This window comes from Tympanuchus pallidicinctus, unplaced genomic scaffold (assembly GCF_026119805.1).
Source record: "Tympanuchus pallidicinctus isolate F22 unplaced genomic scaffold, pur_lepc_1.0 scaffold27, whole genome shotgun sequence".
Taxonomy (NCBI): domain Eukaryota; kingdom Metazoa; phylum Chordata; class Aves; order Galliformes; family Phasianidae; genus Tympanuchus; species Tympanuchus pallidicinctus.
The window spans coordinates 6977577-6990262 of NW_026294744.1; positions in this window are offsets into that span (position 1 = coordinate 6977577).

Here is a 12686-nt window from a genome sequence, read left to right on the forward strand (position 1 = left end):
AATAGGTGCACGGAGCATCCCAAGGTGTGATGCTGCAGCTGACGGCGATCGCTGCACGCCTCGGCACGTTTTGAAGCTGGGTTCCAATGCGCTCGGTTTCCTTTAAGAAACATTGGCCAATTCCGGTGTAAGAGGTTCCACAAAGCAGTGCCTAAAGCGCACGTGGAACAGATGTGCTTCTTCCTGATGCTGACCTTTTCCTTCTTCTTCCCGCAAAATACTACTTTTGTCTTTTAAAATGAATCCTTTGCGTTTCTGCTGCTGTGTGTTTATGCTGTCTTTGTTCACCGTGAGCAAACGTGATGATCGACGTGACGGTCAGTTCTGTGAGTACCTGAGCTCCAGAGCAATGATGGACGCCCCAGCTGGAAATCAGCTACAGAAGCCGAATCTCTGGGGCAGTGGGAGCAGAGTAGTGGGAGCAGGCAGACAATGCACAGCATGGGAATACATGGGAATACACCACCCTAAAGACCTACGCAGGTTTAATATCTGAGCTGCTCACTGGCTTTTCTTCAAAAATTCTTCCTGTTCCAGGGAAATAAAATTAAGGAAGCCCTCCAACAGTAGCCTGCATTTATGTAAGAGAGAAAAAGAGTGCTTCTTGCTCCCTCTTCTGGTTCCTCAGCACCAGTGCCCTGTACCTCGGCACCGACAGAATGAAGTTGGAGCTCAGACATCACAGCAAAGCCTGGGACTCGTGCTGACTCCAGTGGTCCTTTGGGATACAAGAGGACGTATACATCAGATGAAAAATAAGTTGTTCTCTGAAACTGTTCAAACACGATTGTTAAGAAGTAGGTGTGTGTCTCTTTGCACTTCATAGTAACGTTAATTTCGACTAGAAAAAGATACTACAGAAAGATCCCAATTAGTGATTTTTCCCATTCAGTCTCAGGGCTGCTACTTCACAGCCCTGTGCCTGTCGACATGAGTTTGCTGAAAGCAAAGTGTATCGAAGGCAATGTAAAAAACTGCTGCTGGCCATGGATGCCGTTGTTCTGTGCATGGGGCTGTCATGAAAGGGAGCTGGGTGCAGCCCTTCTGCTCTGCAGCTCACCAGCTATTTTGCTTTGACTTGCATACCTAAACAGCTACACTGGGCTGACCGTGCTCGTGTAGCCTCTCACCAGAGAGGGAATTGGCCTTACTGTATGTGAACCCCTTCCTGCCAATTTATGACATGGCCAGAAATGGCAGAACCATGAACACTTCTGAAAAAAGCCCATCACTACCCCTCCTACACAACCTGGGAGGTGTGAAACCCGAGTGAGGACCAGGCTCTGTGTCTTCGTCACATTTCCAGCTCTTGGGAATATGGATCAGCTTAGATTTCATTGGGCTATAAACTAAGATCCTTATGGTGTTTAACCAATTTCAGTGTTTACTGTGTACAATAGCAGGATGGCTTATTTTTATTAGGCTTTGAATCAACCGTGCCAAATGATTTCATGCTGAGTTACAGCATTAATGGAGTCTATTAATTTATTACATAAAACATAAAGGCAAAACATGACAATAATGTTCAGATAATAGCAATGCCTCACAAACAGATTTAAAAGAGGCTTGTAATTTGGGCTGATAACCCACTGCTGCTGGAGGCAAGAGGCAAATGCCAGGAGGGATCCAAAGAGTCAGCTCTTCAGGTTTTCATTCAATTCCAGGCTTCCTCAGATCCTTTTGGAGCCTAAGCCAAACTATGTTTTACATTTTCTCAAAGTTAAATAGATACATATAAGCAACAGACAACAGCCCGGCAGGCTTAAATATATATTCACTTGCATGCAAATATCAGTGCTAGTTATTCCTATCTACTTTCTGTAACTCTATAATACATGGTGCAACTCTTACCTGTGCTTCCCGGGTGCTAGGAGTGCAGGACTGGGTGCTGTATATATGGCATGCGCTGGGATAGATACTGTATTTCTCACAAACCAGGAGACACAACATAAAGGGGTAAATGTATTTTCTTAAGCAATAAAGTTTGAAAACAGGTCTTACTTACCCAGTACATTATGACAGCATGGAAGGTTCCACCACAGTGTGCCAAATAAAGATTGTTAAGGCAGCAGAAGGTAATATCATATAACTCCCACTTAAGGCAATGAAAGTTTTATGTTTGGAAAGATTACAGTTACAGAACTCAAACTGACTATTCACTCTGTTTAAGAAAGGCCTGACCTACCATTTAAGTCAGTGTGAGTCTGTTTCTTGAGCGTAATTGGTTTTGAAGTAGGTCCTAAGTCTAAGTCGTGGGGCTTTTTTGTTTGTTGGCTTGGTTTAATTTTTACTGCTAGTTGGGGCAGACTATGTTCAATACTCAGCAAGCCTGGGGACTGCATGCACTGCAGTGTTTCAGCACAGGCAAATTTATAGTCTGTGGGTCCCACAATGTGTTTCCTTTCCTCTTCAAACATCAGCTCCTGAAGTCATGTGATCTTTGCCTTCACTTGAGAAGTTTCCTGCCTGTTAGCTGCAGAAATGTACTTAAAACATGACCTTAAAGAAAACAAGAAACAGAAATGCCTAATTTCCTCTCTGTAAAATAACACTTGTAATTTTTAGAGCTAGCTTCATTCAAGAAAGCCTGACTCTCTTTACTGCTGCTGGCTATGCTGCAGAACAGCTCAGAGAAACCAGTGGCTCACCTGCCGCTAGCAGCAGCTGTGCAAGTTGCAGACAAACCCAGGCCAGAGCGAGCTGTTGCTGCCACTTGTCTCTGGGTCCCTTATGTAGTTACAGGTCTCCAGGTTGCCCACCTTCCTTGGACACCAACCTTGCCACTGCCTCCATCACCCAGGCCCAGGTCAAGCAGCATAGTCCTCTGTGCCTCCCTGAACACATGGATGGCTGCCTGCTCCTGGGGCACCAGCATGCCTCCTAGCAGCGCCTGGAGGAGGCAGGTCATGCATGGCACGGGCAGCAGGCCATGGCCTTGTGCTTTCCAGGAAGCTGGGACCATGGTTTCAGGCAGCTCTGTAAGGGCCAGGGGACAGCTTTTTCCAGCATCCGTAGAGACCTTCTGTTGTTGTTTTCTTTCCTATGATGTATTTTCAAAGCTCAGTTTCCCTGTCCCTGTGGATCCTGGTGCAGGCTACAAGCACATGCACTGATTTTCACCAGTCTTCCACCTCAGCCAAGATCTTCTGGGGTCAAATAAGAAAATGAGGATTTGTTCCTCAATAGAAACACATCCACATTCCCTTCCCCACCGAGTTTATCGCAGTTTATGCTCAATTACCAGCAAGGACACAACACTAACTGGCACAAATGTTGTCTGAGAGCTCTGTGAGCTCGGTTCCTCCATCCTCTGGTACCAGAAGATCCCCAGGTACAGGCATCTGCCAGGCGTTGCTGTTTGTGCGACTGCAGCCCAGGGAAGCGCCTCCAAGCTGTGCCCCTGCTCATCCCGCTCAGTGCTGAGGTGAGGAAGTGCCTCCAAGCTGTGCCCCGCTCAGTGCTGAGGTGAGCCAGGTCTGTGTGATACATCTCTATCCAGACCAAAGCTGGAGAACCAGATACCAAAACAGAAAGGCTTGCGGTCACAGCAGTCTCACAACTGAGCCATTTCTGAAGAACAGCCTCAGGAAAAGGGCTATGTAAATGTGGCACCCTCTTACTCAGCAGAATAGGGCTCCGCGAGTGCATTACGAGCCCCAGCTGCGCTAAGGAGCCCGGGCTGATGGATGCTGAAGCGGACTCGACGCTCCCTGCATTCACCAACATAGTTCCCAAGGCTTCAGCCCCACTGCTGGCAGCAGGCAGCACAGAGCCTTGCTGACACATAGCGCTCCTTGCAAAGCATCTCTACACAGCAGCAGCCGATCATCTGCACAGCCCTTGGCACGGCTCTGAGGTAAAGACTGGCCTGCAGCCTTTCGTGCTGGCTGGAGGGCTGCCGTCCCAGGGCAGTGACCCCGGTCCACGCTCCCTGCAGGCTTGGATCCCGGCTTCCAGCGGCAAGGCCGACGGCTCGTGAGGAAACACCGCGTCCATACCCCGTCAGGGCGCGGGAGCCGCCTCAGCCCGGCGGCTGGCCACAGCGCGAGGCACTGACCGCCATCACGCGCGCTCCCACCTGACCGCCGCGCACGCTGCCCGGCACGTGCTGCGCCGCCGCAGGGAGGTGGGGGGAGGCGCGCCGAGGGGGCGGGGCCGCGGCGGTGCCATGGCAACGGGGGGCGCGTTCCCTCAGGAGGCGGCGTTCATGGGACGCGTCAGCGCTGACCGCCCGGTCTGAGCGTTGCTCGGGGCTCGGCCCCGGGACTTTGCGCTGAGGGAAAAGAGCAAATCTGTGCTTTCTCAACAGCCGAAGTAGGTTTGCTCCTTTGCTTCAGAACTGACTGTGGTGGCAGGGGAAGCTGTGGCTGGAAGAGTGAGGAGATAACGTGGTCATCTGGGAGAAGGAACCCGGATTCCAGCCCTGTTTTGCATTTTATGTTACATGTACCGAAGCATTTTACGTTACAAGCTCACTGTAAACAAACAAATAAAAATGAGTACACACAGGAGCCAGGGCCGCAGCTGCATTCTGCAGCCCTCTTGCCGCATAGTAAGACCCTAATCTCAAGGCATTGCGCAGTAAGTGACTGCTTAGTGACCCTGTACAGTCTGCAACGAGACTCGCAAGAGAGACAGGGCGCGCAAATTCGAGCGCAGCTCTGAGCCAGGGCCCTCCCGCAGCAGCGGGAGACGCAGGGCTGAGCCTCCTTGGGGGAGAGCACGCGATCCCAACCACCGACAGTGAGAAATGTTCTACTTAGCAAACTTTCACCTCAGTGCGAGGCTGCTCCTCTTCCAGCTGCAGCTTTTTGAGTGAGGAGTGGTGCCCTCTGTTGTTCTAGAGAGAAGTTGCTGTGATTAAGGGGACAGAGCGTTAATTTTTTATTTTATTTTATTTATTTTTTTCCCCAGTAGGACAGCATCTTACAGGTGCTCTGGTTTTGATGCACGCACACCTTGCTGGGTCTGACAGCTCAATGTACTGTGCTCAGGAATTCAGTTTCCAGAGTGGAGTCCATGAAGGAGGTAGGTGCCAACAGGATGAGTAGGAAAAGCCCTGTTACTATGAGGCTATTAAAAAGGTAGAAAATACATGTAGAATAGGCAAGAACTGCTCCTTAGAAGTGCCACCAAGCTAAATGAAGAGTGTGGGAATATGTGTGGGCAGGAGTCACACTTAAAGCAGCCTTCAGAATCTCCTTGTATCTGAGAGAGCAGGAGTTACCGTGGTTTAAAAGGATGCTGTCATCAGGCAGCGTTGGTGGGGGCACTCCTAGTCCATCCATAAAGAGGAACACCTGTGTAAACCTGGGACTGCAGCTTGTTCTACAGAACAGAGAAATGCGTAAGTGAAGATCTACCTATCTGCCTGCAAAAAATGAAGCAGCTTTACAAAATGCCTAACAGCTGGCCACGGGGGCAAGTTCCTGTGCTGTAAATTACAGGGTAAGTACAGTTATTTCAAATGACCTTTGAGAGTAATCTGTATGCTGTGCCCCAGGAGCCATCTCTGGGATGTGTGCTGCCATTGGTGTCTTGCCAGGCCTAGAAGGCATTTCCAAGAATCCAGCTGTTTCCTGCAATCACTGAGTGCTGTTTTCTATAGGTTGTAAAGGTACACTGTAATATCATGGGTTTCCTTGGGTTTAGTAGGGCCATACATTCAAAGGGGCAGAGGGCAATTGAGTTGTCTGTCAAACTCAGTGACAAGGCACTGCGTGATCCTTATTTTTGTTTCTCAGATCGTCGGTATCTTTTCCAGGAAAAAAAGCTGCCTGGTCAGAAACAGCATGCTTGTAGTTTAGGGTACTCTAGCCTTTTCCCTAGTGGCTACAGTCACATCATTTGAATCTGTACAAGCCTGTAAGGAGGGGAACTCTTCCATTTTGACAGATGTTCCCTGTGAGTCCACACAACATGACAGAGCCATCGAGAGAATGCTTTTTTGAAGGCACTTCTGAGCTGTGAGATGAGCTTCTGGCTGAGCCAGACAGAGGTAAGTGAAACTGCAATTCAGCCATGCAGTAATGAATTACAGCAGAAGTGTAACTGTGTAACTGTGAGTTGCCCACTTTTTTGATGCATGGTTTCAAACCACTGTAGATTCTGACGTGTCTTCAAATCAAAACATGCCATGCTTGATTATCGCTTCTGCCAGTGGAACTAAATCTGGCTATAATCAAAGTTCATTTTTGTTGTTGTTGTTGTTTTCCTAGGAAAATAGGCAACTTGTATTTGCTGGCATAAGTATCAGTTAGCTAAGTACAGTTACTTCAGAAGAAATCGTAATAGACTCAAATTTTATCTGCAGATGCAGCCATCCCAAAATTGCATAGTTCAGATTGAGTTCCTTTTTGTTAATATCCTTCAGTTACATTTTCACCTTCTGGCTTTGATCAGACACAAATGCCATGAAATGCCACACACCTCTCTGTGCATCAGAGAATGTATGTGTTTCTATAGCCAGAATGAGACAGAGCAATGCCAGGAGGATTACCTTTATTCTTAGGTCAGGCTTTAAGAGTATTTTTACTTCTTGAAGCTGAGAAACTGGTGAAGGTAACTGGAGTCTTGATAATCTGCACTACAAGAAAACAAGCCTGACAGTTCATCATATAATAGCTTGTTATTGTTGTTAATTCCAGCTTTCCCACTTTGCAGTCCCTGCCAATGAACTTAAATTGGCTTAATCCTGTAAAGAACCAAACTCCTCCTGCATTTCTGAAACTAGTGTGCTAAAATCAATGGTGGATGAAAACGTTCATTTTGCAGGATAAAGCTCCAAGTTTAAAACAAACTAATTAGATCTCATAGGTAAAATCATTGTGGCTTTATTGGTTGAACTGGCCCAACACTTGCAAATGGAGATATTGTCACTTCTTTTGAAGTGCTTCCATTGGTTAATTTGAAAAGCAGACAAATCTTTTGCTATCAGGACAAGATTAATCCTTTGACTGAAGGGTTAGAAGCAGCTTCCTCTGTGTAGGATATTTTGGTAACTCCAGACCACAGTAGTGCTTACTACTGAGGTAGCTGCCTCTGCTCATTTACCTCTTGCTCAAGAGCTAGGAACCGGATGCTAAGCCAGATGGCCCTCCATCCTGAGTGAACTGTTGTTGGAAATCTGCATTTTCTGTGAGATCAGAGTGGACATTTTAGTAAAGGATTCACATTCAGAAGTAAGTACATAGAGATGATGAGCATTCTGTGGAGGTGCTTCACCTCCCTGGGCCTTCGTTTTCCAGTTTAACAAAAGCAACAGTAGCCCTGTCTAAAAGCAGATATGTGTGTGTTGTGTTCCAATAATGTCAAACAAGCAGTTTTACCAGGTACTCACACTTCTCAGGCTACTGGTCCTAATTTTGCATTTGTTCACAATACCCAAAGTAAGTAGTCTGGTCTTATTGCATGCCTGGGATGGTCTAAGTCCATTTTTCTTACCAAAGCAGGTGCCAGAAGCACCCAGAAGCAGGTGCTTTCAGCTGAACAGTTCCCCAGGTAACTGTGGACAAAGGTAGCAGTAAGAACTTGATTGAGCAGGACTTGAGATAAGATTCCATCAGCTGATTACTCACTGCTTTGTCAAATGCCTGTGGTTGCACTAATTGTTATGTAAATGGAAATGCCTTAAAATGATATTTGATCTCAGAACTGAACAGCAGCGTTAAAGTCTTTGTGCTCAGCCTAACTGCGGGGTGCTCCTTCTGTGCAAGCCTCCAGAGTCAGAAAACAGCTGCAGAAAGGCAGCCCTCTTCTGTGGCTTAACCCTTGTGCACTTTCTCTTTTCAGCCTCTATAATACCAAAGGGTTTCTACGGACAACCATGAAATGGCAACCTTTCACAGCAGATTACTAGGTGCTCACATGTTGTAGGACATCAGCAGACCTGTGGAACTATTGGAACGCTAAGCACACTGAGCACATTTAGCCTGCTCAGTCAATTGTTTGTACTGATCAGCTACAACACGCTCCACATAGCACTTGGGAAAGGACTTAGGCTGCCTCTTGTAATAGCACCACTTTGAAAGAAGTGGTTGAACTAAAATTGAAATAAGAGGGTTTTTATTCCTTTACTTACCTTTCCTTTTTATCCCTTTAGAGAAAAAGCAGTTTAAAGCTAAACAGGAATTCACCTTCAGAAACCTCCATCCTCCCCTATCAGGCCTGCATGCTGCTCTCACGTACACTAAAGGTAACTCAGAGTGGTTTCTTGTCATCCTCTTGGTACCGTGCAAAGATATACTTTATTGCAATAGTATCTAGATGGCACAGCCAAGATCAGGACCACAGTGGGCTAAGTACTATTTGCCAAACAAATAGGAAATGAGGCACGGTTCCCCACAGGGCTTGCAGTATATATAGACAAAGTCAAAGGGGATGAAACAGCATTATCTCAAGCTTACAGCTGGGGGACTCCAATCCAGAGGAATTATATTAGCTCGCCCAGGGTCACACACAGGAAATCTGTGGCAGAGCAGTAAAATAAAACAAGAACTTCTCAGTCCTGGGGAAATACACCAGGCCCAGGGGAATGTTTCAACTCACAGCAGTAGAGGTTTTAGAAAGCTACCAGGCCTGAGCGCTCCTTACAGACTGCGGGAACTGCATCAGTTGTGCCTCAACCACACTCACTGCTACACGGACACAGCCCTTTGTAAGCATCACTGCATCCTTTCTGAAATAACACATATAAAGATGGGATGTTGTGTATTTTAGTGATTCTCTCTCATGTGCTGTATGCCTAGACAATCTGCTTTCCAACTAGCTGTGCGTCTGTTGCTCCAGGCATGTTGGCATGTACTGCTGCCCTCTCGTGTAGACCTTGTTGTAATTGCAGTGATTTGATAGAATCAAAGGGGCAAGATTACCCAGTGCCTGGCACCTAGTGAAACCTTACACACCAACACTCAGCTAATGGACAGACAGCCTTACCTTTCTTATTTAGCTGTGTCTCTGTCTCATCCACACTCATTTTGATCACGAGACAAGCTACATACAGTGGAGGATCCAGGTCATAGTCGTGGCAACCACGATGCAGATTTTTTAGGTCAAGGTAACATTTAAGACAACATTACAGCAGTGGCGGTGTTGTTAAAAGGTGGCTGGTGCTCCTGGTTTTTCATCAGCTTCTCAGAAAGGCAGTTCTACCTCGCTGATCAAAGTTCTCCTCAGGTTAATTCTGACTGGGAAAATCAAATAATCTTTTCTCACACATAACATTTGATCAAAAGCAGTTTGGTGAATCTAGTGCAAGGGATATATTATTGCAGGCTGTGACACGTATAAGTTATACGTTATTAAGAAATTCCAGTTATTCCCCATTTAAAGGCTGGCCTGCATTTTATTTTAACAGCTGCTGATGGTACCCAGTGGTACTGCATCACTGCCTCTAAAGCTGGATGGTTCTCTTCACCCTCTATCACACAGGTCATCAAAGAGGCTGAAGGGCAAATTATCAAGTTACAGATGTTTTCATTGATGTCTTCCATCCCTCCTCTCTTCTCCCTTCACCCCTCCTTTTAAAAAATTATTATTATACCAGCAGTCTTCCCTTTAAAAATAGCTAGGCAGCTACGTATTGGCCTCATCCAATTCACTGGATACAGTGAATTTTTTGTGTGTGTGTTCTGTGGTTTTTGTTTTTGTGTGTGTGTGTGTTTTGTTATTGTTGTTGTTATTTGTGTTGGTTTTCAAGTGGACCTCTCATAAGCCCAGCCTGAGCTCCTCTGAAGATCTTTTTCAAACCTGTATTCATTAAAAAGAAATAACAGAAATTTCTGCTGTTGATGCCCCGTCCCTGAAGACTTTCAAGGCAAGGCTGGATAAGGCCCTGGGCAGCCTGATCTAGCTGTGGTGTCCCTGTTCATTGCAGGGAAGTTGGAGTAGATGGCCTTCAGAGGTCTCTACTCAACTCTTAAGGATTCTACGCTTCTATAAAAACTTTTATTCCTTCCACCTGGGCTCAAGATTAAGTATTAGTTCTTTTATATTACATTTTCTCAGGAGATCTCCCAATTATTTACTGCCTTTTTTTCCTGCTGCAAGGAGATAGAGCAAGGCAAAGAGCATAGCTGAAACAGCAAACACAAAATAGTATGTGCAAAAAATATGCACAGAAAGGGAAAACATAGCTGAAACAATAGCATCAATTCTGTATTTTGGAGGAACAGTATAAACGAAAGCATGCTACTGGGGAACAAGCCAATGTATCTGTAGTTAATGAAGCAATTAAATTATGAGAGAGGTGTTGGAAATAGCCTATATCTGTTGCAGGTCAAATGCCATTCACTAATGTGGTACTGCACTGGAACCTGTCCCCTTGACTGGACTTCATGTGTGTTTCTTTTGGTAACCCTCCTTTTCCTCAATACACCTGCGACTCAAAGGAGCGGAAACTGAAGTCAAGTAATACATAATTAACTCATGTGGACCAAAGCAAATACCAGAGACTGACATCCAGCTGGCAGCTCTTTCATTTGAGAATCCCCCAGCTGTGTAGCTGTTACTCCGGATGACTGAATAAAAAGGATTACTCTAATGATACTCCCTCACTCCATGAGAGCCTGTAGAGACCCCTGCAGCCCTTCCATAGTCAGGGATTCAGATCTGAAAAGCATCTCTAGAAAATGAAACAATCAAAAAAGGATGGTTATTCTACCAGGAGTTGCTGCAGAGCAAATCACATGCATGGGAGAGAAACAGCAGGTCTGCCTATGGGACAGCAAGGAAGTTTCCTGCTCAGGGGCACAATGACACACCGGAAGTGGCATGTGGACACTATCGACGGCTTAGCCAATGAGTCAAGTGGGGAGGATGCTCACGTAAGTTGATCACCTTTTGCATCAAGTTTCTTCTTGCATTAGCACATCCCTGTAATATCTAGACTACTGCATCCAGGCCCAGAGCCCCCAGTACAAGAAAGACACAGAGCTCTTGGAATGAGTCCAGAGGAGGGCCACTAAGATGATCAGAGGGCTGGAGCACCTCTCCTGTGAAGAAAGGTTGAGAGGACTGAGTGTGGTTAGCTTGGAGAAGAGAAGGCTCTGGGGAAACCTCATTGTGGACTTCTTGAAGGGCGCATACAAACAGGAGGGGGAATGGCTGTTTACAAGGGTGGATTGTGATAGCACAAGGGGGATTGGCTTTAAACTGAGACAGGGGAGGTTTAGGTTAGATATTAGGATGAAATTCTTTACACGGATTTGGTGACACACTGGAACAGGTTGCCCAAGGAGGTTGTGGATGCCCCATCCCTGGAGACATTCAAGGCAACCCTGCACATAGCAGGGGGGTTGAAACTAGATGATCATTGTGGTCCTTTTCAACCCAGGCCGTTCTACAATTCTATGAAGTTGACCACCAAACAGGAGCTTATGCTTAGCAACTCAAAGCCATAGTTTGGTGACACGACAGCACAAGAACAGGGAACTCGCTGCAAAGAAGGGGACAAAGTACACAGCACACCCATCTGGAAAAATAGAACAAACCAGACCAGCTGAGATTGTCTCCATCCAATATTTCTGGAGAAAATTAATGATGAAACAGTGGCTGACCTAGACAGTGTTCACTCATTGGCATTAGCTACATTACCAAAGCTAGCAAATATATCATTTTCAAGAAAGACAATAATGGACAGCCACCTACTGTGTCCTACTTCAGATACTAGAGAACTTAGTTGAAACAATCATTAAAAATTGGGACTACAAAGAAATATCACCTAGCTGACAAGGGTGTGACAGGCAGAAGAACTCAGAACAGCTTCTAAACAAAATGGACCCTTGATCTGCTTTGGTTTTGCAACTCATTAGTGGTCCAGCTACACTGAGCTAGTTAGTGCCACAGCACCACTTTGTTCTTTTAAGGTGAAGCAAAAGATCAGAACCATTAGCTGTGTCACTGGCTCTACTGGAGCACACTGGCAAGCCTTAGTTACCACAAAAATCAGCTAGGTGACTCGCACAGAAGCAGAAAATGGCATCTTTCAGGAGCAGAGTTCCTTTACAAACTTACACAGTCCTGCTAATATGAATGCATCTAGCTAGGGCTTTAGTGAAGCTCATGAACTCATCTGTCTGTCAACAGCACTACTACTGTTAGCTCATTTATCTTCACATCTAATGAGATTGAGCTTCAGTTGGTTTAGGAAAATAGATTTGTTGGGACATTAGACTAAGGACTTTGGATAACTTAAATCACTGTTCCCTGGCTGTGGCAAGTTCCCCTGGTCAACAATAATGAACTCAAGTGATGTTCATGTGCCCTGCTGTCTTCAGCACAGGAATTAAACCTGAATCAGGCCTCTAGCTCTCTGTTCAAAGCTTGATTTTCTCTTACTGAAGCATATGCATCTTGTGCATCTTTCTTTGAAGATTCTGTATATTCAATTCCCCTTTCTGATCATCATCTAACAACTCCTGCCTCTCTGCTTTAAAAGTTGTATTTCCTCTGAGTTACTGATCCTTTCCGTTTATTTGGGGATGAATATGAATCTCTTCAGGTAAAAACAAGCTCCATCACCTCTTCAGTTTCTTGGCTGTATTTGTACATGCACACTTTCCGGTAGAGGTCCCACAGTGACGAGCCACGTGCCCCCTGCCTCAGGTAAATTATCATTTGGGAGCAGCCACAATCATGCTCAAGAGAAGGCCATTTCTGAAAGCATTTGAGCTCCAGCCGCACAGAAC